General features: G+C 36.1%; 1 long non-coding RNA gene across 1 annotated transcript in view; it reads right to left on the bottom strand.

The window, feature by feature from the left end:
- Positions 1–613: 613 nt before the first annotated feature.
- The window catches only part of LOC311595670, a 106895-nt gene continuing 79695 nt past the window's right edge, over positions 614–27813 (bottom strand). Inside the window, exons 4-6 of the long non-coding RNA XR_014778530.1 lie at positions 9066–9149; positions 2164–2300; positions 614–806 (exon numbers count right to left, since the gene is read on the bottom strand). This is a non-coding gene — a long non-coding RNA (uncharacterized lncRNA). The remainder of the gene's footprint in view (positions 807–2163; positions 2301–9065; positions 9150–27813) is intronic.

Here is a 27813-nt window from a genome sequence, read left to right as displayed (position 1 = left end):
CCTGTTTTGTGTAGACCACTAGATTAAAAAAGAAATTCTGGACATGGTATGAGTGCATTCTGTAAGTTATTATTGATTCTCTAAAATGCTTAAGATCTTGTATTTTAACAGGATTCCAAACTAGTTATTCATTTTGTAAATTTATACCATTTTTTTTTTTTTGGCATTTGTTACTGGGTAACTAGGATATTCAGTGGTTGTGTTTCCTCAGTCGCATTAAGAGGTGGTTCTGTAGTTTCAGTGGTTTCCTATTTGACCCTTAATTTCACTAGGTACCCTTGGTTCACAATTAAGCACTTCCTCCACTTTTTATCTCTCAATCTTTTGTACTATCATAACTAGCTTTTCTTGTTGTATAGCTATTTTTCAACCCTTTTAAAGAGGAAATACATAAAGATTGCGATTAAAAGAAGGGAGAAGTTCTTCCGTGGCCACGATTGCAATGAAGTACTACGATGTCTTTTTCAAGCAATGATTCCATCCTCCCAACTCCTACCCATGCTTACAAAGAATCTGAAATTGAGCACCCAGGTTTTTAATGCAGGACAAAAACTGTCTATATAATTGAAATTATGTTTGGGGTAGCTTACCGTGATTCACTGCCTCAAAGGCTCCTGCATCATCCCTTGTTCTGGGCTCAGAGGATCCTGCCTCTTCAGAGTCTCCTGAGTCTCTCTGGGGCATCCAGGCAAACTCAAAGAACTGATGCTTCCTCTGGAGATCATCTCTAGAAAATTTCTCCTCTGTGGCTTTCTGTCAGATGTCTCCTGTCTTCTGTAATATTTCTGACAGGTGTGCTCTGCTTTCTGCAAAATTGGTGGGCTTTCTTTTTCTCCATTCATGTTAGGCTCCAGATATAAATGTGTATTTTATTTGCGAGATGTAATAGTAATCTCTGAGGCTTCCTGCTGAATAAGCTAACCCTTTATAGCTCTTTCAGAATTCTGGCTGGCTGGTTCAACTCAGCTGTTCTCACTCAAACTTCTCCCCACACTGATTCAAACTGGCTTCTCTCAGCCTTTGACTAAATTGCTCTGTTTAGCCTCAAACTAGCTCCAGCAATTTGTTCTAATCTTCTGACTCCTTTTTATTATTTGACTCATTCTGTCTTCACCTGACCACCTTGTTCTGTCTACAGCCTGTCTCTGTAAAACTGTCCCAGTGAGAACTGCCTTTGAACTCCATAAACTGAACTGTCACTAACTGAACTGCTACAAACTCAGCTCCATTGCACTGACTCTCAGCTGACTCCCAATTGACTGGCTGAACTCAACTTTCTAAACTACACTGCTTCTCCATGTGCTCTCCCAAATATCCTATCCTGTCAAATCTTTCACTGATCTGTCACTTTGTCTTCCCTCAATTACATATTACTGTTTTGGAATACAGGTGTGTACCAATGGTGTGCCTATACTCTATCTAGAGGTGTTAAATGTGATGTGTCTACATTCAAGGCTGATCACACAGACTTAAGTTTTTGAGTGTGATCTCTTGCCAGAGCAGCCATGTTCCTAAATAGAAATTCCTTTACAAGGTATCAATAGGTACAGACTAAATATCAGACAAATTTAAGTTAATAGAGATAAAATATATAAATTTAGTTTAATTTTGTTCAGACCAATAATTACAACTTGAAATTATTTCAATTGTTGGGAGTACTTGTTTTTTGTTTATAATATCCTACATAAGTCATTAATATGAGCACAAAATTTGCTTATGAAAGTAATGTGTTCTATAACTCAAAATTAAGCTATTACTGATTTTAAATGTTGTTTTAAGTGGCACATTTAGTATAGTCTAAATAATTTAAACTGAAAGAAAGTGTTCCTCCCAAAAATAATCCTGTAATAGTTTGTATCAATTAGAATTCTAAAATTCAAATGATTTTTTAAAAAAAATTTATGTTAACTGTAGAGACCCTTCATTGACTCTACTTGGGACTAAAGACATGTACTATGTGGTGAGTTAAAACTCAGCCACATTTGCTATCCAGTCATTTTCAAATCCAGTGCTACTATGTACTCTATTTAGTAATAGATTGCTAAACATTTTTCCTCTGCCTTGGGGTTTTTGATAAAGTTAAGTTAAGCAAATTGACAATGGTTGGGGAAGAGCACTGATTTCCCAGTGTAGCCTAATCAGCAACAAAAAGCTAGTAATTACCTTTGGAGGATAAGGTAAGAGCAAGACCCAGTGCATTTGCACATCTTCTTCAGTACCCATCAGGAGCATCTTTCAGCAATCAAATTGTGTCCTCCATGTCTTCGGGATAAAAGATAAGTAGATTTGGATACTGGAGTCTATGGGGAAAGGAAAGGAGCATGGTTCGCAGTATCTGAAATTGCTCATAGCCTGGTTCATGCAGCTTGTAATGAAGCAGTCAACATCCCATCTCTAGAGTGGAATAGGCAATTATACTAGCTTGAAACTCTGCCTTTGCAAATTAAGTGTAGGAACAATTCACACTGACTGTTCTTATTATGTCCCTCAAAGCAAGTTATCTATCTTCAGTTTAAAAGGGAAAGTCATGATGCTCAAAAGTATACCTTAGCACATAATGTATTTCCTTACCAACCCATTCCAAATCAATCCAGAATTTCGGTCACAGAATATTTATATAGATACATATGAGCTGCATTCTTACTTCACAGCACACTCCTAGAAAGAATTTCTCATCCTCCTTTTGTTACATTGGCACACTACTGTGGCCAATCAAAGAAAGAGATTAATTTCCTGATATTCTGCCCCTTGAATACATAGGCAAAAATAATTGTGTTTTGTGATTCTCCTCTGTAGGTCATAGCCCATGGTCTCATCCTGTATTACCTAAATTATGTGGAGTATGGGTTAGTAGAATTTTTTTTGCCTCTTTTGGTTTTATTCTATCATAGATAATCCCAATATTTTCAAGATAAGAACTACTAAATAGGGTGGTTAATTTAAATGTATGGCCTCATAAATGTTTAATATTAGGCTGTAATTACTCTGTTGGTATTTTCTAACTCACTAACAATCAATAAAAACACAGACACCTGTTATAATATAAAATAGCCTTGCTTTTCCTGGGACAGGACAAATATCAATCCCCTAAAATACCTCCCATATCTCCATGCTCCAATTCCATGCCGTCTGCTTCTATTTTCTATCAAACTACCACCCATCCATAATCCAAAATACTTGCTAATATTCTTCATCTGTGCCAAATCTATCCAAGCCAACTATGTGTTTCTTACTTCACCTAACCAAATAAGTTGGCCTCCTTGGCCTCCTTCCCTCTCTCCCCTCTCCTCTCCTCTCCTCTCCTCTTCTCTTCTCTTCTCTTCTCTTCTCTTCTCTTCCCTTCCCTTCCCTTCCCTTCTCTCCTCTTTTCTTTTCTTTTCTTCTTCTTCTTCTTCTTCTTCTTCTTCTTCTTCTGTTCTCTCTCTCTCTCTCTCTCTCTCTCTCTCTCTCTCTCTCTCTCTCTCTCTCTCTCCTCTCTCCTCTCTCCCAAGATCTTCTTCTAGTCTCTTCTAATGCTTTCCTTCCTAAGAATCTCTCTGTCCTCAAAGCCTGTGAACTTTGCCATGCCAACTTCTCCCAGCCCAGCATAGGTAACTGCTTACAGCATGGAGGCAGATTAAATGTCAGTACTTGGAGTACATGACAGTCTGCAGTAAGAATCTAGGGGGCAAGCAATTGATAGATACAAAGCACTAGACCATACTCCAACATGAAATCTAACACAGATACAAAATACCCTGGGAAGATAAAAATACAGATTGTCAAATGGTTTGTCTTGAAGCAAAAAGCTTAGACTTTTTGTGATACTTCCTGAATATGAGAGTGAGTTTCACAGGCCAAAAGTCAGACTGCAGATTAAAAGAAAATGCTGTGCAGTAACTGTTAGGTCTCAGGAAGACCATATATTCAGAAATGAGGTAAAGCTGGTCTTTAGGATATCTAGTGGCTTGATGAAAGCCGGCATTACCTAAGAGCTTGCGAAACTGAATCACTTATGCCAAAGAGGAGTCATTTTCCTTATCTCTGGCAGAAGGAACATATGGCTACCTGTGGCATCTATCAGCATATCAAAGCCCAGGCTAGGCTCCTCAGCCTCCACTCTAAAGTATCCATTTTACACTTTAAAGTTCAAACTAGCCTCCTGGCTCTTCCGTGCCACCACCTACTCAATTTTACAAGCCACCATTTTCACTCTCTTGCTATCTCAATAATCTCTGTCACCTGTTCTTACTTACCTGCCATAATCTATCTTTATTTTTCTATCCATTACTTGTGCTTCCCTAGCCCCGATCATGTCCAGTCTACTCATTTTTCCTTCTGCTCTGGACTCTTCCAGATGCCTTTGGATATTCTCTCTCTCTCTCTCTCTTTCTCTCTCTCTCTCTCTCTCTCTCTCTCTCTCTCTCTCTCTCTCTCTCTTATTTTATTCACAAGAAAAGCCTTTCCCCTAAATGAAGAGCTAGGTAGGGAGACTCTTTACTGTACCTCTCACATATCTTAAAAACTGAAATTTCCAGGGAGCATTTTAAAATCGCCATGCCCGATGTGTATTTTATGTTCACTACATGAGATTTTCAAAATTAACTCCTTAGAATGTTTTTTTAAAATACTGCAACCGAGACAATGGGATAAGCAGAGTCAACTCAACTATCTTGCGTACAATCCGTGGGACACAGAGGCTGGAAAGAGACAACCGACTCTCATGGGTTGTTATCTGACCCTTCATACTGGCCATGGTGCATTCTCCACCACCACCACCCACATCTCTCTCTCAAAAAAAATTATTAAAATATTTAAAATGAGAATAATATATGATAAGTGTTCAACTGTATAGCGAGACAATGCTAAGAAAGCCAATGATTTTGAAGTTATCTTTTCCCAATTCTGACTGTGTATCCTTACTAGTCTCCTTTTAATAACCAAAAGTCTTCCATTAGCATGTCTGGAAAATTGTGCTTACCTCTATGGTCCCTTCATGTGAGTTTCCATATTTAATAATTCAATAATAGTAATACTGCCACCTTGCAATTTCCCCCTTTATAATAATTAATGCTATCATTTCCGTTTGTCTTCAGTGTCCATACTTGTGTCCATGATTTTATATAGTTCAATTTCCTTATAAATTATTTTGATGTATTTACCCAATAGTACTGAGCTGACATGTTAAAACAGTCACTCTAGGCCTAGCTTATAGGGTTGAGTATGTAAGCTAGCATGGCGGATGCCTGATGTATAATTCCTACTACTACAAAAACTATCTGCTTAATCACATAACAAGACAATTTCAAAATGAAAAAAATTTAAAAATGAAATATTACTCAAATTCAACCACTCCCACTTTAGAAGGCCTAAGGCTTTTCTTAGTATGTGAGTTTAAAGGAAATCATGAAATGTTTTTTCCTTTCCATACTAAGGTATCTATCTATATTTTAGTCTTATAGAGATCACCTGGGGTCTGATCCATGTCCTTACTATGTGTAAGTTGTTCTTCAATCATACTCTGTAATGTCATATACTTCCTTATGCTTTTTGGTTAAACCACAATGTTAACCACAGACTTACATTTTATAAATTCTATTAAATCTTGAAACCTACCTTTAAAACTCCAACTAAAATAAACAAGACAATATTCTTTTTTAGACACTCCCTCTCAATATATTTAAAGATAGACTGTTCAACACTGACCTTAACTTCTTCATGTTGTTTTTCTACAATGCTTTAAGATACTCTCTCAAAAGACTTTACTTAAAACAAATAATCAATATATACTAGCTGGTGTGTGTGTTTGTGTGTGTGTGTGTGTTTCTCTTCTTAATACCTCCCATTGCACTTACTGTTGGAGAAATTCTTTTTTGCAATAAAGAGCTTATCATATAGAGTTTAAACCCTGCAAAGCTAATACCACAGGTGATTGTGATTAATTCCTTACTGAGCCCTTGAGGTTTGAATTAGCACTGCAGACATGACAGGTTTCCAAAAACAGTCTAGAGTATTTCAAGAGCAATTAGAAGATAAATCTTAGAATTTGTTAACGCAAAAGTAGAGGTTTTAAACATGATTTGGGGGCTGGAGAGATGGCTCAGCAAGTAAAATGCTTTCTGTGCTGTTGTGAGGACATAAATTCAGATCTTTAGTACCCACACCGGAGCCAAGCACAGTGGCAGACGTGGAGGCGCAGACACCAAGAGTTGCCTAACAAACCAGCATAGTCCAGTTCAGAGAAAGATACCAACTCAAAAAAAGAGATTGAAAACCAATTTAAGGATAGATTCTAATGTCAAACTTAGCTTCCACTAAAGCCCCTACAAGCACACAAATCTGCCCAAGCATGTATGTGTATATATACACTCATGTTTGTGTGTGCGCGCGCGCTCACACACACACACAGCACTCCTCCACACACAAAGTTATATTCAATAAGCCAAAAACCCATGCACACAGCTGAAGGACAAAAAAATAACTTAACAAAATAGCATAAAGAAAACAGAGGTGTTTTAAGTTGATAAAGATGAGTGATGATAGATATTGATTCAGAATTTTAGACTAACCAAATAAGTGCCAAATACAAATAGCCAAAAAATAGGTAGTTTTTTGTATATATATATATATATATATATATATATATATATATATATATATATGTGCTAATACAAAGTTATGTGTAAAAAAAGACAAATAATAAAAGTAATACATTAGAAAAGAAGTTGGTTTACTCATTATACATTTACTAAATGTTTTGACATTAACAACGTACAATAAATATTTCTGTATGTGTGTGTGTCTGTGTGTGTGTGTCAGTGTGTGTGTGTGTGTACATGTACAGGAGCATTTCCTTTGTGTGCTCAATTGTCTGAGTTATGGTGCATCTATGGAGGTCAGAGAATAAATATGCTGAAGTCTTTTCATTTGTTCTACCATGTGAACTCCAATATTGAATTCAAGTTGTCGTTTTGATGCCAACCACCTTTACCCTGAGCCTAGATAAATATTTTTAAATTAGTTTAAATTTAAATTTTTAATTACATTAATGCATATTTTAAATATTTTTGTTACTTAGTCTTATGTTGCAAACACTCAAATACATGTAGTGAAAATATTTGGATTGTCATTTAACTACAAGTACTCATGTTATTTTAAACAATACATTTTTTTCTTTATCTTGATAAATGCAGACTCTGTTTAGGTGAATTAGTATTTTAGTATTGTATGTATATTATTTGAATGGCATGTCCAGAGAAAAGTTATGAAGATTATTTGCAATATGCATACTTTGATCAAAGACTATCTATACTATCATAAAAATGTAGTATAACATTTTGTCTGTCATTAATTGTAACATGTGAGTACACATAATTTTGTTATTTTAAATAACATGTATTATAACCACTATGTACTATTTCAAAATAGATATAACAACATTATATGTAATGAATATGTATGTATGTATGTATGTATGTATGTATGTATATTTGAACTCAAATCAAAACCCAAATGTGTGCTGCAGCTACACTGCCACTTAAGTTTCTAGTTTTTAGCAAGTAGTTGAGTTAGTTTAGTATTCTTTACTATTTGGAGTAGTTTTACTATTATGCTAGGATTTATTAGTGCATATTTTCCAGTCTCTGACCCATAAAGAATTTTAAACATATGTATTGTGTAAGTTCCTGGGGAATCTACACTTTTCCCCCTTTGGTGGAACTTCTCTTACTGCAGACATTCTTTAATATTTTCCTCCCATGCTATCCTACTGAGATGATTCCATAAGAGACATATATATTGCCAAGTAAAGCTAAATACTATTTCAGTACATTTGGACTTTCATATTTTAGCTATACATTTCATGCAAATTTTACACATTTGCCACAGCATGTTAATTTTTAATAAAAGTACTAGGCTAAATTATACATTTCAGGTAAAATATTCAATTCGATAAAATATGGTAAATTTATACTTACAAATATACTCACAATCTTTCAGAAGAAGTGTTTCTTCATAAAAACTTGGAAGGAACAAGTAATATTAATGCCACCAGGGAAACCTCCCCATATGCACTATTCTTCTGATTTCAAATAAATATCTTGTGGCATAGGTGTGTCAGTTGAAAGCACTTGCTAGGCAGGGAAGAGGCTTGGTGTCCCATTACATGCACACAGACTCACATACTCAGATAAACACACACAAACTTACACTAATACACTGACGCATACACAACCACATACTGCCCATTTGTATCTGAAAGTGTTTGTGCCATTTCAGTAGATTTTTGCTTTTGGAAATTTTGCCATTGAGGGTTAGATGGAATGTGAATTAGAGAAATCAATATGCAGTCCATAGAGCTGTAAGGAGATAGCAAACACTGATAGTTGGTACATACAGCATTTGGCATGTCAAGTGATTAATAATTGCAAACTAAGAAAACACAAAGTTTCTGAGAAGGGTTGCCTCATTTGATTTCTGCTGTTGCTGCTATAAACAGCAAGATGGAAAGCCACTTGAGGAGGTAAAGTTTTTTTGTTTGGTTGGTGAGTTGGTTGGTGTTGTTCGTTCGTTTTGTTTGTTTGTTTTTGGCTTACAGGTTTCATACAAGAAAGCTAAGACAGAGCTACAGGAGCCAGGATACAATAGGACAAGACAAAAGCCCTTAATTGGACACTCTGTTTTATCATATCTAGTTGTTATCTCTTGAAGGTTTTGCTCTTTTCTAAAGGGAGATGGAGATGATAATGTAAGAGAAATAAACCCAACTCACAACAACAAATATTGTGTATTTTTCTCTCATTATGGGATCTAGAATAAAAACCATGAAGATAGAAGATAAAGGTAAAGTATTTGGGGAGATAAAGAAGAATATGAAAAGCATATGGGGAGGGTGACTGTGTGTTTACACAGGTCTGAAACATTCTTTTGTATAGTTAATAGATTAATACATTTACAATAACAGTATATTTAAGGTTTCAAAGCAGTAAATTAAAACCTATCAAAAAAAAGCCCATTCTAAATTAAGAAAGTACAAAACAAAAAACAAAAATCCATATCTAGTCTGATAATAAGTAATTGTCACTAACCTATCAGCTGGAGATCATGGATGAAAATTGCTTATCTTGGCAAGACAGTTGTTATTCTCACTCAGGGATGGGAACTGGGAGCACCTGGGAAGGGAGGAAATATGAGGGAGGCTAAATTATACTAAAAGCCATTTGAAAATGTATTACCTCCTTTCTAAGCAGTTGACTGATGGTGTTGATTTGGGCAGATTTCTAAGTTACACTACTAATACAAAGTTTCGAATGGAGAGCTTCCTTACAGTTGTTATGTTTTGTGCTATTTAACAAAACAGAATCACTACAAGAAGCATATATTTATGTATTTTTCAATAAGAGATATTATAAAAACAATGATTACTCATGTTAAATTTTAAGTGACAAATTAGTAGATGGAGACATGTCACTAAATAATAAACAACTCAATCTAGTTTTAGACCCTAATATTTGCAATTCTTTATATTTATTATTTACGTTCTACTTCTACCACAAAATTTGATTTGTTACCTGTTGTTGTAAAACAATTAATTACTAATAATCATTAAAATATAAAGTAGTTTTTCTCCCAACACACAAATGCAATTGTCATTGTTCTTTACATGGGCTGCTGGAAATAGAAAACAATTTTTAGAATTTTTACAAACATGGGATTGTCTTTGTATCATCTTTTGTTTTGAAAATGAAGAACCAGTTCATCTAAACCTGTGAATCTTTAACTCAAAGATAAACGTTAATGTGACTAACTAAACTCTAGGATGTGGGAATCCTGAAATATTTAGAATGCTTTAAGCAGGTAACATGATAAGTCCTCTTCTCTTAAAAAAATTCTGCATGGAAACATTTAAGCAAGAAATAGCACTATTCTTGGCTTCATATTTTGTGGTCGAGACAGCCAATAAGCTATCAACACTTATCTAAAAGAGTGGCCATAATGAATTCCGAAGCTGGGAATAAAGTGACAAATTCTTCAGTACAATGAGACACATCCTCTGTGCTAGCCCTCAGTGTTTTACAGTTTTTAGAGCTAATTAGAAGCAGGTTCCAATATACACGCCTTTGCCTTTGCCTTAAAAATGAGCACAGAGTCAGCTTTTGAGCCCAAGCCAGATGCTGATTTTATAACCTTAGCTGTGCAGGCTAACTACTAACAGCTCGGGATCTGAGACTTTCAAAGTTATTTTTAGGACAAATCAGTTAATGAGCAGGTACAAACTTAAGCACAAATGAACAGCAGGGCAGAGGCAGCCAAATGTCAGGGAGGGACTCAGATGGTCGGACAAATTGTAATTATTCAATCCAGTTATGGACAGTGGTGAATGAAAATGAACCCTTGCCAACTGCTATCCAGTCAAAGGGTTTAATTTTTTTTATGCGCAGAAAAACAAAAACCACACAGTACATGTCAAAATAGCTTTCTCTTGCTTTGTTTCAAGCAAACACCGGGCCAGTTTTCTCTTCATGCTAAGGATTCCTTTAGTCAGTAATATTAGCCCTAACACTGACACCATACATTGAATGAATAGCATTATTGTTATTATGTAATAGCTTATTTGTAGTGACAAAACTTCGTGTAATCTTTCGACATGTGTTGAATGCTCCAAGATGTCGGCAGAATCATAATTTCCTCATGCTGCAACTATCACACTAGCATCCTCAGGCCTTGCTTCCACCAGAAATTAATAGTGACTGTCAGGAAAGATTCATATAAATCAGCGAGTTTACATTGCAAAATTTAAATCAGATTGCTAGGGTCTAGGAATTGGGTAGATAGGGGAGCCCAAAGGGAAACTTTGCCCTTTTAAAGGTAGGTTAGAGCCTAAGACTCTGGTTTGCAGCTTGCTTTGGTTTTCAAGGAAGAACAAAGGAAATGGGCCAATAATTAGTGATCTGGAGCAGTTAATCTCATCATTTTTAAGTATCTTTCTGAGAAAAACATGATACTAACCCAAAGCTGCTTCTGAAAGTACTTTTCTTGAATATTATTTCTATAAATAAAGCATTTCTGAGATTACGTTCCTCACACACTGCTCCTTCATGTCACAGTGATTCATTGGGCACGGATGCCTGTTCTGTCTTATTCTCAAGTAACCACTAATACTTCTAATAGCATACAGTGTTTGGGGAAAATAATTTTTTAATTATTTTGAACAACAGTCATAAAGTAGATGATACACTCTGCCACAAAGAAAATAATAAAAATATAACTGCAATTTTTTTCTATAAAATCTAGATTATTCTGAATGGCTAAGATACAGTAAAGAGTGGATTAGCAATCAACGTAAGATTTTCTGAGCTACCTAATTTCTCAGAATTTAAATTGTGACCAAAGTAACACTCAGAACTCTGCTGCCCATCCTATAAATGGCATAGAACCCAGGAGGATTGAGTCAGTAAAAAGTCCATCTTCTATCGGTTTTGAGCCTAGTCTTCTAGTGCAATAAAATTATTGTGAGCTAGCTAATATCTTCAGACTATAACTTATTTTAGTTCAGACAAAGTGAAATGCTAGTGCTAGTAATTACTGCTGAAGTACTCAGAATCTAAGCTGGAGTACTGTGGCTTGCAAATCCTAATAAACTGTTTTGTGTTACTTTCTTTTTTTTCTCTCTCTCTCTCTTTTTAAATTTTTTATTAATTTATTCTTGTTACATCTCAATGGTTATCCCATCCCTTGTATCCTCCCATTCTTCCCTCCCTCCCATTTTCCCCTTATTCCCCTCCCCTATGACTGTTCCTGAGGGGGATTTCCTCCCCCTGTATATGCTCATAGGGTATCAAGTCTCTTGGTAACCTGCTATCCTTCCTCTGAGTGCCACCAGGGGACAAAGAGAATTGCAGGATTTGATTTCTAGTAGGTTTGCTCCTTATTTATTGATGGCAATCATCATCGAAGCTTTACCCAGTGAACTTTGCGACCCAACACTTTTACAGATGTAAGTACAGGTGACTACGATGGTGATGTTTGCCATGAGATGGTAACTGAATCAAATAAACCTTATTCTGGATAACAGTCTCAGAGGTGTTTCCAAAATGTTTCCAGTGGGCTATGAAATGAAAACGTAGATGGATATAGTAATTTCTGCCCACTATTTGATAGACCTCTGGCAACTAAAGTCATAAAACAGCCTCACCATTTAGATTTAGGATGATCAATAAAATGAGGCAACTCTGTCTGAAAATGATTTAAAGTCAGATCTTATCTTGCCTTTAGCCAAATCTACATAAAGCTGGCTGCTTGTTGTGCTTGTTGTTTAGAAGGTTGGTAACAGTATCTTCTCTATTTTTACCAAGTCTGTTATCAATCTTGCTTTCTCAGTCATTAGTTTAACTATTTTATACCTAGTTATTCATGACACTGTGGGACTATGTGAAACCCTGTCAACAGTTTGACGAAGAATCAGCAAGGGAAAAGTCATTAGATATTTTTGACAGATTATTATAAGATGGAGGCAAAAATGCAATCTATTTTAGATATAGTGATCAAATATATTTCCTAATTGTACAATTATACTAACACACACACACACACACACACACACACACACACACACACACACACACTCACTCCACTAATCTATGTGGGCCTTCTTAACAGGATAGGTAACAAGCATAAAGAAACTCACCATACTGGAATCTAGAATATGTCAAACAAATTAGTCACAGTTTGAGATTTTATTTAAGTAAGTTGTACATTGAACGAAAAGGTTTAAAAAAGCAAAAACAAACAAACTGAAAGACAGATAAAAAGCACTTTCAATATGAATTGCCAAATGCTGAAAAACATTTACATGGTCAATTTCTTTTGGGAAAAGCTGATTTTCTAGTAGAACTGTCATAAAATTGGGGAATGGGTCTGCAGTTTGTTGGTAGTGTATGTGCTGGGTTTGAGTGAGACTCTGAGTTTGACGTCAAGCACTAGAATATTAAAACAGAAAGAAATATCCTTTGTCCAGATAATGGGAAAACAGGGAATCCAGCGAATGTGGAAAGTTTAGGAGCTGAAATTTGTAAATGCATCCCATCAACTAGTAGCAAAGTTTTGAACTGAGAATGACTTGATTGACTAGGAGACAAAATTTTCATCCATTACTACAACTGAGAAATAGCTCTTGCCAAGTTTGGAGAGGACTCAGAGGTCTGATACTGAACTACTTTGACAGCATGACTCAGAGTTAGGAGACCATCTCTTCATGAAACATTTCCACAGACACCCTAGATGCCAACATTACAGTTGATCCTCTGTCTTCAAATGGCACAGCCATCAGAGGCAAGAAGGAAGTCCAATTCAACATGGCCCAGTAGTTGGTGCTGGTTCTAACTTCTAGAGTCTGACACTTAGAAGTTTCTTTTAGGCATATTTAAATACAGTACATCTAGGAAAAAGTTTTCTGATGTAATATAGGCCTCTGTGCACAATACAGCTTATTGCATAATGATATAAAAAAAAAACTCTTAAAAGTACCTGACATGTCTTTTTTTTTTTTTGAAGAGGAAGCCTATAGGTGGACTATATGTGTTATCTTAATGACCTGAGGGAGGATCAGGTATGATCTCATTCATATAGATAGTGTAAAGGTCACTAGGCTATTAGCCACCTCTGGTTCTGTTTGTAAGGTTTGCACAGGGGTGAAGATATGGTCTTCCCCTACAGATAGCACTGAGGTTAACAGGCTATTAACTACACCCATTGCCAGCATTCTGGGTAGAAAAGAGGTCATATATCTCTTCTTGTGAAGAGATAGCCCTGCAAGGTTAACATTCCTGATTATCTATATGTTTAACATTCCTGGAGCTTATCTTTCAACACAAAGACTTACTTGCCCCAAACAGATCCCTCTTTCTTTCTCTATTTTAACTGTGGGTTTCACTCTACACCAGGCTGGACTGGAACCCACAGTAGTCTATCTGTCTCAGCTCCAGGTTCTGAAATATTAAACATACATCACAATACCCAGCTTGCAATTAATTCATGAGTGAGAGAGAGTTGGGAACACAAGAAATTAGGGCTGTATGGAAAGGGTAGGACATTCGTCTAAAACTCAGCTGAAGAAGTGGCTGGTGGAATATAGAAATGGCTAGAGTTAAAAGGATTGCCTTCTAATTTTTACAAGTTTCCCAATTATCTCAGTAAGTGCTACTTTCAAAGAACCATCAGCTTGTTGAAATTTATTAGTCCTAAAACAAAGTATATTTTATGATCCCATCACACAATGGCTATAGATATCCGGAAACAGGCTTATCTCAGGAGTAGCTTCTGTCTGTGACAGTGTTGATGTTATCAGAGGACAGTGGGAAAGGTGCACTGGGAGGACTCAGGTGTCACAGAATGACAGCATCATTAACCACAGCATAGATCAACCAAAGCCTAATTCACTCTTATCAACAGAATAAGAAAACTTTAAAACATACTGTAAATTGACATCAGATATTTTCACATTGTGGCTGTAAAAGAAACGATCTACAGGCTTGTCTCTGCCATCGTTACAGCAGGGAACTTAACATCTTTTTTTCGTGGTCCTGTGAGTTGAGGAGATACATACCAGGACTAGCACCTGCCAGTCATCACATTGAGTCTCTAGACTGAGATAGAATTTTGTATTCTCTCTGTTAAGAGTGGTATTGACTATGCATGCATACATAATCAGAGTCTCTCTCTCTCTCTTCTCTCTCTCTCTCTCTCTCTCTCTCTCTCTCTCTCTCTCTCTCTCTGTCTCTCTCTCTCTGTCTCTCTTCTGTGTGTGCACGTGCGCGCGCAAATGTGCATGCACACACGCATGTATGTTTATGAAGATCAAGCAGGTCATGGTCTTGTCAGTGATGTTTTTAAAGTATTTTTTAAAATCTATATCTTCTATACATATGGTAGTACTGGTTTTCCTAGAATTAGTAAGGCATTATGAATAGTCCATAGAAGATGTAAAGGAAATCGTTAGCAATTGATTGACAATGAGAAATGAATCCTTTGAACAATGTTTATAAATGACTAGGTCTGTTAAAATGTGTCTACAAATGATTGTGATAAGGGTCAACTATATAACCACATAAAGGAAACATGGAATGTATGTGAATATTATTACCTATTAGGCCATAAACATTTAGGAAGTGTTTGTTACTACATCATAAACTCACTTGTTCTGACTGTTTCATGTGTTTTACTACTCACAGGAATTTTAAAACTAAATAAAAAGGAGGGCTGGAAAGGAGCATATGAAAATTTTAATTGACTCATAGTGATAGCTTCTAGACACATCATTGCAGACAGAATTTCCTCTTTGAAAACAGATAAGCACTCAGAGACTTACAAGTGACCTTCTCTTTTTCTTTTTCCCAGCACCTGGGTTTTTGATGGCTACTCTGGACTCATAATCAGATTTGAGGGTTATTGAAAACTACCACTTTCAGATTGCATGTCAAGTGCCCTCTCATCCTGGCAGAAGGACTATGCAGAATTGCACCCAGTTGGGTACTGCACTGCTTATTCCTGGTGTTGTTACACTGGTCTCCTCTGTTATCAAGTTGTTTTTCAATTTTTAATGTAGGAGAGGTATGTGCTGAACTGTGAGCTCATGCCATGGCAATAAGTTTGAGCCATATATTGCACAGCTAATACTACCAAAATTGTAAAGTTAGCATTCTTTCACAATTGCTACAGCACACTTCAAGCCCCCAGAATTGTCTTTTTGAGGTGTGAGCAAATTCTGACTAAAATTTAAAGGAGAAACCTATCCTAGTTATTTATTTACTTATTTACTTTTGGTTTTTTAAATTTGTTTTGTTTTATTTTGAGTCTGAGGCTCACTTCGTAGTTATGGTTGGCCTTGATCTCACAAAGATCTGGCTCCCAAGAGCTGGAGTTAAAGGCTTGCACCACCAATCCTGGCTTCATGGTATCTTTTAGGCCACTATGAGTGAAAGTCAAAGCTCTTCAGCAAAGATATTCCAAGAACTCCCCACACAAGGCCCCCTTCCATTTGTCTCCTAAACTCTCCTTAGGAATTGCAGAACTATCTGAGGAGTATTCACTGATATCCTTTGACACTTATTTCAATTTTCTTTTCCTTAGTAGAAATTTTTATCTAATTTTGCCTATAAACACAATTTATATTTAATATAATATATCCTAGATAATAACACCCATCATTCATAAACCACTTTTATTCTGCTATCACTTCCCCAGACATTTTAAAAACACACTCACACACACACACACACACACACACACTGACATGGAAGCTCACATCTGTCTTTATCTACAGTCCCAGAATTTTTATGACATGTTTAAGCCTTCACAGGCTTTGCACACATGATTCACAGGCATACCTACAAGCAAAACACACATATAAGTACATTTTAATTTAAAATTTCAATGGGCACACAAGAACAATGCATAGCAGTATGAGAAAACGCACAATTGGAACTTTTTCCTAGAACAAAAAAGAACATTTAGAAGAGTTTAAAATTCAGGGCTAGGAGATTGGGGGACTGGGGGACTGTGGAACTGGGGGACTGGGAAACTGGAGGAGTGGGAAACTGGGGAACTGGAGGACTAGGAGATGGAGAGACTGGGAGACTGGGGGACTTGGAGACTGGGGCACTGGGGAAAGGACATTGCACTGAGCAAAGAGAAATAGAAGAGAATCATGGGAAATGCTATTGTTAAAAATACTATATCAGCATTGTGTTCAAACAAAGACATCTGATGACATACTAATTTTAACTTTTGGCTAAAATAAGAAACTTTGTTATTTGTGACTAATTTTTCAGTTTGCCACACGAAGTCCAGATTTTCTGAGTTTCATTGAAAATTAGATGTTTTTAGGGAGATTTAATCTATCAGAAATTGACTTCTCATCTGTAGATGCTATTCTCTATGTGTTTTCACTTCTTTATTCATAGAATGTATTAATGACCAAATGCTGTTATCTAGAAACAACCTGAATGTTTATGCAGACACACCGTGAGAGACTTATAAGGATCTACGTTTTGAAGGCAGATACTCCGAAGCATGGCAGTGATTTGTATTAGAATAAAAGAGACACAAGGCCAAGGAGAATAGTAGAAAGGAAAAAATATATTGCAAGGATTATTAGCCACAAAATCAGTATAATAATCTGCACTGGAATCCAAAACCCTTCCAAAGAATAGGGATATTTCAAGTAGTCAACTGCGCTTGGCTTTTAGTAATAACATATTTACCTAGTATCCATCATATCAGATCTACACAAAGAATAGCAATAAAAATAGCATTATTTTTTCTTTATAGTTATACAAGGAGTTGACAGAGCAATTTGGTGGTACTGCCTATTTACACTTTCTTCTTTGAAGAGAAATGTGTTTGGAAATGCAATGTGTGCCCCAGAACAAATTTTTCAAAATAGTTCCAAACAAAACAATAAATACTATCTGCCATTATTGTTTCCATTTTTTTAAACAGGAAAAGTAGATAGGAGAAGAGAGACTGAAGATAAAATGACTCCCTACATTTGAGAATGTATGCAAATCCTTCTTAAAGCTGCATTATTTGTTATGACGGAATGCTGTAGGCTTATGAGGAAGGTGCCACGTGCATGCGTTTGCACATATTTGGACTCTAAGGATTCACTAGTCATTACAGAAAGCCATTAAAAATCAACACAAATAATGCCATTTGTTCTATTGAAAAGAATCATACCAGGACTTTTAGTAGTAATTAGAATAAGCTTTATAATAAACTTGAGTAACTAAGGTTATTAATAATATGGAAACACAAAATAAAAAGACATTTACACACGGATTCAGTGCATAGGTTTGTGAGTCTTGTGTGGACCTCTGCTTGGTGCAATGAGAGTTTAGCTATAAACAAAACAGACAAACATTCCTATGCTTGAGGTGCTTGCAGAGGACTTGAGAGAGCAAGGATTTTAAATATATAGATTACAGTTGTCATATTAGAACAGTTATATGGACCCGATAATCACTGTCCCTATATATGCATAACCTCCTCCATTTCCAATATTTTCTACCCAAATTGTGATTTTGATACAAAGGATTCATGATCTTAACACATCATGATGCAAAACCCATAGTTTACATCAGGGTCACTCTGAAGGTTGTGTCCTCTACACAGATAGACTAATGACCAGAACGGTCTATCTCCAATTAGACCATACAGGCTACATTCACATCCCTGAAAGTTCTTCGTGTTATTCTTTTTTATTTTATCATGAGTCTTGTAAACATTGATCTTACTATTGTCTTTCTAGTTTTGTCATTTTCAGCAAGACATAGTTGGGTCACACAGTATGTGTACTGGTGGTCTTATTTGACCTACTAATATGCCCTTAAGTTTCCTTTATATCATCTTGTGACCTGGTGACTTATTTCTTTTCAGTACATTTTATTATGTAGATAAGATACAATTGATTTATTCACTTATCTATTGAAGTACTTTTTAGTGATTTACAACTTATTCAGCTAAGAATAAAACTACTCTAAGTGTATACATCCCCAAAGGCTCAAAGGAAGTTGCAGAAGTGGGGGTGGAAAGATTGTAAAAGGATCAGGCAATTTGCTGTGAGATTGTGTTTCTTAATAACCAGAAATTACGCCTATAAAGTCTAACCAACATGGTTTCCCAAATGTGATGTGAAAAAGAATGACACCAATAAATATGCCAGCATGGAAAGTGAAAAGCCACAAAGCCTTCCTCATACTACACAAATTAACAGATAACTGAGGAGAGCTGAGGCTGGAGACATGGCCCTCCTCAGGGGAGAGTATACAAGTGTCCAGTGCCAAATTGTCAGCCCTGAAAACGTAGAGACTAGTTACATATACAAACTAAGATACTTGCATTTATGAACATCTGTGCAAGCATGCATGCAATAACCATTAATAAAAAAAGGGCCATAAATTTGGGGAGTGTGGAAGGTAATGTGGGAGTCTTTGAGTTTGTAGGGGGAATAGAAAATTATTTAGAGTATAATGTTAAAAAAACCAAAACTGCTGTAGGTACATTTTTGTGTGAACACAGATTTTAAATTCCTTTGAGTAAATACCAAATAGTATAAGTTCTTTATCATTTGTCAAATGTATATTTATTTTTATATAAAAGTGCCAAAATTCCCTGCCAAAGTAACTCTAGTTTGGACTCCCATAAGTAGTGAATGAGAAATTTATTGTCTCATGCTCATAAGAGTTCTTAGTATTGTTAGTTATTATATTTTATATCTTAGTTTATGAAATAGTTATTAAGGTTTTTGGTTCATTTTCTAATTTGAAATTGGCTGTCTTATTGAGTCCTGAGAATTGTTTGTAGGTTCATAAGAGTCCATTTTTAGATATACCCCTCACAAATGTTTTACCCAAGATTATGATATGTCTTTCCATTTTCACATGGAAGAGATTTATTTTTAAGTAGGTATGTATTTGTTAGGGCATGATTCTCTCTATACACCTTTCTTCCTCTACATTTATTTTATAACAGTGGTTAATGTAACATCATTTGTATGCATAAGAAGAGGAATTATCAAATTTGAGATACCTGGGCTCTTTACATCATGGTGCAGTCACTTTAAGCTTCTTACAACCCTGGGAGTCAATAAATCATATAATAGGCAGTTTTTATAAACAGTAAAAACAAGTGAGAGAAATAAATGAGTTGGTAGAACAAAAGCTTAAGCATTAGTTAGTGACATACATATGTCTGACTAAAGACCTGGATGAAGGGAGACTGGAAGTTCTCCAGGTATGACAGGAAAGGGCATTTCAAACACGAAAAAAAAAATGAAAGGATCCACAGGCCAGCAGAGCCCTAGGGACAAGGAAGAGCATATCAGGTATTGAGGCAACAGGCAAGGCACGACTTTGTTTAGTTTCATTTGTTTTCTATTCTATCTATGTCAGTTGAATCACTCTAATTCTTATTTTGAAGAAAAAAAAACAGTTAAGGAAAAAGATAGGATAGGAAAAGCATCATTAGAATCTGTCCCAAGTGACTCCTTTTTGTCTTTACAAAAGCATTCTATATACCATATTTTTTTTCTATTTCAGAAAATAGACATGTGTGTTACACGTACACACATACATCTGTGTGTGAACTCAGAGGGAGCCAACAGAATGAGACTAGAGTTAATTTCTTTGGCACTACTCCATGTGAGTGTCTATTTTCTGGGGTAGGTCTAGGAATCTTTAAAATCAGCTACATCAGGCTACTCTCCTACCTGGGTTGTTCTTATTTTCTTGGTTTTGTAATCGTATCTAAAGGTTATAGTTAAGATTCACTACACAACGAGTGGCTTGAAAAAGAGAAATTTCTGTGTTCACAGACACGAAGGTCTGGAATCTAATACTGAGAAGTTTTGGATATAGAAACTCTTGAGGAAGTTTCTTCTGGGTGTTGAGGGTGAAATCTGTAGTATGCCACACACTTAGGCTTGGAAGACTCAGGTATTCTTTTGGTCTTCAACGATGATTTACCTGTCTCTCCGTGTCTTTTTTGTTCTTTCCTTGCCTGCCTCCATGTACATACAGATTTCTATTTTTTATAAATATCTCATTTCCAAACCTTGTCACATGCATAATCATAACGTTTGGGATGCAAGGTATTTTTAAACTTTTATCTAAGCATTCAACTAGGCCCATGGGAGAACACATCTTCACACATAAAATTCCTAATTAACATTTTTGAGATTTTTCTCTTGTTCATTGCTAGAAGACTATATAAAAGTCTGCTATAGTGATCTGAAAGAAAAATAATGGTAGCTTAAAGTCATTGATGCTGGGCAGAACCGTGATAAAATGTGGGCATCTATTTGGAATGTAATTCAAGGGAAGTGTATTACTCAGGTTTTTTTTTCAGAGAATAAAGAATTATTTTGGATACACACACATACAGCGATAGAAAAAGAGAGACACAGAAAGAACCTCAGAGACTGAGAATAGACTGATAGAGCAATATAAAGAATGCATATAAACCTTTTCAATTTACACATAAATATGTATTTTTACATAGGCACACATGTAAATGGACAAGAAAAGATATTTCCAAACTCAGCCCTAAATATGTGTGTGTGTATAAAGATTTATATGGATATACACATATTTATTTATTTGTATATCTAAATTTGTTAATTTAAGAGTAAAAAAGACACTTATTTTGAGAGCTAGAATATACATATGTGAAGTATAAGAATTCCAAAGCTGGATTTCTGTCAGCTATAAAAGTGGAGAGGAATGCCTGTGAAAAAGACAAGCCCTGAGCATATCTTCCAGCCTGAGCCCCACACTGAAGGATTAGGGATCTAAATCATGGAGATGAGAAACCAGAAAACCTAAAAGTTGACATCAGAGAGTGGCAAAAGATGACTACCAGGAAGAAAGTTAGCTCAGCATCCCTCTGAGTTTGCCCTGTTTGGATCCATGTTGGGTCTGTACTGAGAGGGGAACATTCTTTACTCAACTTACCAATATAAATGCTATTCTCTAATGGCAACACGAACACACCAGGAAAACTCATTTCTCAGTTATCTCACTAAGCCCACACTAGTCAAATTGCCACAAGGGCTAACTCTCACACAGTATCAACAAATGTGATAAGCTGTGAGTGTTGTTAGAAACAGAAGTAAGACCAAAATTTCTGAGCACAATAACATTACCACTACTGCTTCTATTGTCAAGGTGAAGAATTCTGTGAAAAAGCAGATTCCTCTGCCTTGTGTAGGTTTTGCAATCCCCATTAACAACTATGAGTATATGTCTTAGATGTACAAACTTAGACAATGGTCTAGTTGCTAATAAATAATTTGAGAATCATCATTGTATAAACAGCATTTAAGGAAATTTAGCTGGTAAAAAAAGAAACCAGAGTAAGTTTAATAATGAATGCACAGAAAAGTGTGTTTCAAAAGGAGAACTCTTGGAACTGGACTGATTGGAGGTAACAAAACTAGTCACACAAAGGAAAACTGGTTGAAAAGGAAGAGCCCCAAGTGCAAAAGAAAATCCAGATTTGGAGATTAAGAAATAAATTGCAATTGTGTTTCATTCAGCAAGAGACTGCTCCTTTCCACCATCTACAGAAAATGGGTCAGGAAAAATGAGTTCTGAGAATTAGTCATTGGATTTAAGTATTGTCAAGTCATAATTAGAGAGTTTATTCAGATGCAAACTTACACATAGCTTGTTCTGAAAGCTAGAACTTAGAAGTTCAATGACTTTGAGATGTATTTATTGCAGAGTTTATGCCACTTTAAAAGTTAAGCATTGACCTTGAACAGGGCTTCAGCCAATAGTAGAAATAGATAAGGAGGAAGATTGATTTAACTGTACTATTTTTAGAAAGAATTATGTAGCTGACATATTTTCTAAGAACTTTGCATTCTTTTTATGTAGGGCCAGTGATGCGGCTCAGAGTGTAAGTCTCTTTCTTGACTCTGGTCAGTTCCGTTTCAAGAACTCACTTGGTACAAAGGGAAAACCAACCCTGCTCAAGTCCTTTGACTACTACAGGTGCTCCATGGAAGAAATTCCTGTGCTCACACACAAACACATCTGTACCCTGCCCACACTGTACAATTAGCTAATTGATTAATCAATCTATAACTTTTAAAGATTATGCATATGAGAAAAGGACCTGTGTCTAGTGTGACAGTGTTAATGGCCCTAAAATGAAGCTGTCCACTTGTGTGTGTATGTGTGTGTGTGTGTGTGTGTGTGTGTGTGTGTGTGTGTGTGTGTGCGTGCATGCGTGTGTGTGCTAGTTTATGTCTTTGGAGGCAATACCACTCATGATGCGTGAGTTTGCCTTGAATTCATGACACTCTTATCTAAACCTAGTGAACTCATGAACCAGTATGTCCAGTGTAAAAATTACATTTAAAAACAAAAATTTAAAGCCTCTCAGTGTTTATGAGGTAATATCAAAAGCAAGAAAGTACTTGTCAGTAAAATATGCCAAAACATGGCAAGACAGCTAGGTAGAACCTCTATCTCTACAGGGCAGCAGTGAACCCTGAGCTGACTTTCATCTATCTCATGTCTAACTAGAGACTTTCCTCACGGGAGAAGTGAAATTCCAATTCTTTTTGCCGTTCCCTGAGCTCTGTATTGTAGAAGCTAAGCCCAGGGACAGCTTGTTAAATGCTAGCACTTTGAACACCATCCTTATAGCAAACAGCTTCTTTACGCAACTCAGAGGAGCATTATATCTATTTTGATCAGTTATTCAAATGATAGAATTTTACATGCTCATAATGAATTCATGAGTAGGAAAAGTCTCAGATAGACAACTGACTGGAACAGGAATATGTTCTTATATTTGGATAGCACATAGCTAATGAAGTTAAATGGCACATGCTTTCTTCTAAAAATGTTAACATGAATATTTCAGAATATTGTAAATATGAATTTTATTTTTAAAAAAAAATCAAATGCCTTTCTTTTCCAGAAAACCTAACAATATTATAGATTTAAGACCAAATCCAAATCGTATGTTTTCAAAAATATGTTCTGGAGCCATTCATTAGCCTACTGAGTCTCACAGAGCTTGTGTCTACACTGTTTGCATTATCAGTATAGCAGTGTGCTAAAAAGGCCCATATCTTAGAAATTCTATTCAAATTTCATTCACATTTTTCTACTGCCAATTTGTTCTTGCATAACCAGAAAACAGGGCCAACAATCAACAAGTTGGAAATTATGAAATTAAAGTTTACATACTGCCAAGGAAACTGAATCAACTGAGGAGACAGCATACAGTACGAGCGAAACATTTGCCAGATACACACCTGGCAGAGAGTGAGTTTCAAAATAAACAAAGAAACACCAAGGAAAGAGTGTCTGTGTCTTTCTTGTGATTTTTCTTTGGCTCTTTTTTCTGTATTTTCATTTGTTTTTTCAATTCTGCTTTGTTTGATTTTATTTTATGTTATTACTATTTATTATTATATACTATTATTATTATTATTATTATTATTATTATTATTATTATTATTATTATTTTAGATGCCTACTTGTACTCTAATGTGTATGTGTGTGTGTGTGTGTGTGTGTGTGTGAGAGAGAGAGAGAGAGAGAGAGAGAGAGAGAGAGAGAGAGAGAGAGAGACAGAGACAGAGACAGAGACAGAGACAGAGACAGAGACAGAGACAGAGACAGAGAGAGGATTTGTGTGGACAGGGATGTGAGAATTGGATCAGGGGAAACCATAGTGAGAATATACTTAAGAAAAAGATCTATTTACATTTTTAAAATAAAGAAAGAAAACTAACTAGCAAAAAGAGTTGCTATGTAATTGAAGGTTCACAGGAAGAAATACAAACGGCTGACAAATGTTTTTAAAAGCTCACAATCTTGACTTATTACAGAGATGCAAATTAAAACTATTATGAAATTTAATTAAGACAGTGGAATGTATAAGACAAAGAAAACAAAAGAGAACAAGTGTTGGAACACATGTTAGGAATGAAACCTTCATACACTGTTGGTAGGAAAGAAAATTGTTATGGTGACAACGTAGCTATTCCTCAAAAACTTATATATGTGTGACCACATGACCCATCTATACATCTCTTGAGCATATAACCAAAGGACTCTTTCTTGCTTTAGAGACACACTCATCCATTACACAGATGGGGTAGTCACAACATCTAGACATGGAAATAGCCTAGATATAAGGTGATGAGTGTATAATGAGGAGACATTAGTTGTGAACAACAGGATTCTATTCAGTAATAAAGAAAAGTAAAGTTGGGAGATCTGCAAATAAATGGATGGTACGGAAATTATGCCGATTGAGGTAAGCCATGCACAGACAGTCAAACATCAGATGTCCTTGCTCATAAGTAGGTCTCATAGATGTATCATTAGGTTTTTAGTTTTTGGAAATTTCAGAGTCCACAAAAACAGAAGAGGAAGGGAATGAAGGATATTAAAGAGGCCGGGCATGGTGGTGCACGCCTTTAATCCTAGCACTTGGGAGGCAGAGGCAGGTAGATCGCTAGGAGTTCGAGGCCAGCCTGGTCTACAAAGTGAGCCTAGGACAGCCAAGGCTACACAGAGAAACCCTGCCTCGGGGGAAAAAAGATCTTAAGGGATATCAGAAATGAACTGGAAAGGGGTAAAATGAAGGATAATTAGAATGAAGGGATGGGTGGATAAAGCAAATGTGGGGATTAAGAATGGATAACCAATACTGAAGTCATATGGAAAATCCATAGATAAATCAAGAATTTTAGGTTAATATATTTGTATGCATGCTCTTGTGCACATGACTTCAATTGATATAACCTTACACAGAGGATAATGCTCCTCCAAGATGCCATGGGTTACCAAATTAAAACAAAATCAAAACCAAAACAAAACCAAAGCAAAACCCACAAAACAGTGTCAGGTGAACAATATCATCATAAAGATGTCCTATAGATCCCAGACAACACAAGCTATTGGCAGTGCTCTTGGTTGCCCATGAGCACTTGATGGTAAGGTCCTATAACTAAAGGTTGAAGAAGCCAGATGTCAGAACCAGAGAAAAGCAGCATCTTCTAGGCATGATAGGACTCCGAACCGAAAACAGCTTTGGTGGTCTGTAGAGAAACCCACACAAGCTCAAGTAGTCAACACTCTGGTGTGGCTCAGAGTACGGCAAGCAGGGACACACGCCGCCCACCTCCAGCTGAGCACACAGTTGTTACTTCTGGGGAAGGAAGAATCAGTCTACCTTACGGTTTTGGCCCTTGCTAGCTTAGTTGTGCTCCAGCAAATGCCGTAAACTCACCGATATATAGGCAGTAAGAATTGGTCTCAGTTGGTCAAAAATTTTAAAAAGAAAACTGGAGATGTGTGGTTTAGGGATGTGGATTGTATATCTGGAAAGGATTATAGGGGGAAAGGAGGGTCAATATTATAAAAATAAATGGTATGCATTGTCAAAGAATCAAGAAAATGGTTTTCTAAAAACAAATAGACAAATAGATAAAAATATATAAATAAACAATCAAATAACAACTCCTTGAAATGTAGTATGAATCATCCCCATTTATATAAACTGGCAAGAATTCTGGAATTGTCTTTTTCTGTTCCTATTCTGTAAGGCAAGTAGTTATCTCCAAGTTGCTAAGTTTGTATATACACAGAGAGACTGACATCTCATGAGCTGGCCAAGATGCATCAATTACCTCCCATTAATGGGCCGTTTAAGGGGTTTTTCTCTATCCTCAAACACAGAGAGTAAAAAACAGCTTGACATATAGACTTTCATTTCAGTGTGTCTGGTGTGATTTGTGGCCTGTCGTTCTTAAGACAGTTGGAAGAGAAGAGTGACAACCTTACAAGTGTCCTTATCAGTCTTCAAGAAGACGCGATTAGCTGGAGCTCTCTTACTTTGTATCCTAGTAAATGGACTGTTCCTGAGTAACAGGGCCTAGAAAGTGTATGTAGTCATGGGCAATATGAAACAACCCTTTATGTTCAATTATTCCTCTTAGAAAAACAGTTCCGTAGTATGTATATCAAATTTTAGAGTATATCAATTTTTAAATGTTACAATAATGGAACAATCTATTTCCAACTGAGATGGGGCCCATTTTGTTCTGACTAATCATATTTTTTGTGTTTCCCTGGAAAGAAGTCACTACAAAGGAAAAGGGGAGGGCATTTACTTAAAATATTTACTTACGTGTTATGTTTATGTGTGATATAGTTTATTACATTTTACTTTTCCAATGAATAGATGATATATCAGTTTAATATTTATTGTACATCGTTCTAAAATATGTACTCAACAATTACTTATGAAACAGTAAATGATCCTTAATGAGCCCCATAGACCTCTTCATCTTTCTGATCAACATATTTAAGTTCACATATTAGGTATGCCAGGAGGAATTTAGTATGATTATAATAATCTTCTTTTACTAAGAAAATACTTCATTAAAATTTACATTTTATGAAATATATATTTTTATAGATCAGTGACTAATACTGTAGAATTTAAGTATGGGTTGATTTTATATATAAAAAAAACTTGAAATGTCATTTGAAGATAAATGAATCTACCCAGTAGTACAAGTCCACCTTTACTAAGTTTAGGAAATTACCCATGATATGATCTCTTTACTCCTGTTTCAGAGAAGGGCTAAGACTTCTCTTCTTTCATAGAAATATAGTTATAATAGAAGACTATGTGTATATATATCAGAAGACTGCTGCACTAGTTCATGCTTCCAAACATTTAGTTTGAACTTTAGCACTATTTGAAAATATTTAAAATTGGGGCTTTAAGCAATATATTATGCAAGTATGTATGTGCAAAGATGTGTAATGCACACACACACACACACATACACACACATGTGCTGGTGGCTACAACTGTCTGGGATGGCCAGATCTCCTGGATCTAGATTTATAGGAGATTGTGAGCCATTTGATACGGCTTTTGAAAGCCAAACTCAGTTCGTCTGAAAGGGCAGCAGGCATTCACAGCTGCTGAACCATCTCTCCTGCCTTCATATAAGATGTGACTGAGTCATGAGAGTGGAGGCCCCAAGTGCTCACACATAAGGAATAGGTCTATTTTTTCTTTTCTTTTTAATTAATTTATTCAGATTACAACTCAACTGTTATCCCATCACTTGTATCCTCCCATTCTTCCCTCCCTCCCACTTTCACCCTATTCCTCTCCCCTAGGTCTATGACCGAGGGGGATCTCCCCCCCACTTTGTGGTCATAGGCTATCAAGTCTCATCTTGGTAGCCTGCTTATTCTTTCTTTGAGTGCCACCAGGGCTCCCCAACAA

This window comes from Acomys minous (assembly GCF_964271855.1).
Source record: "Acomys minous genome assembly, chromosome: 4".
Taxonomy (NCBI): domain Eukaryota; kingdom Metazoa; phylum Chordata; class Mammalia; order Rodentia; family Muridae; genus Acomys; species Acomys minous.
Note: the sequence above shows the minus strand (reverse complement) of the source record. Positions and strands in the feature narration are given on the sequence as shown.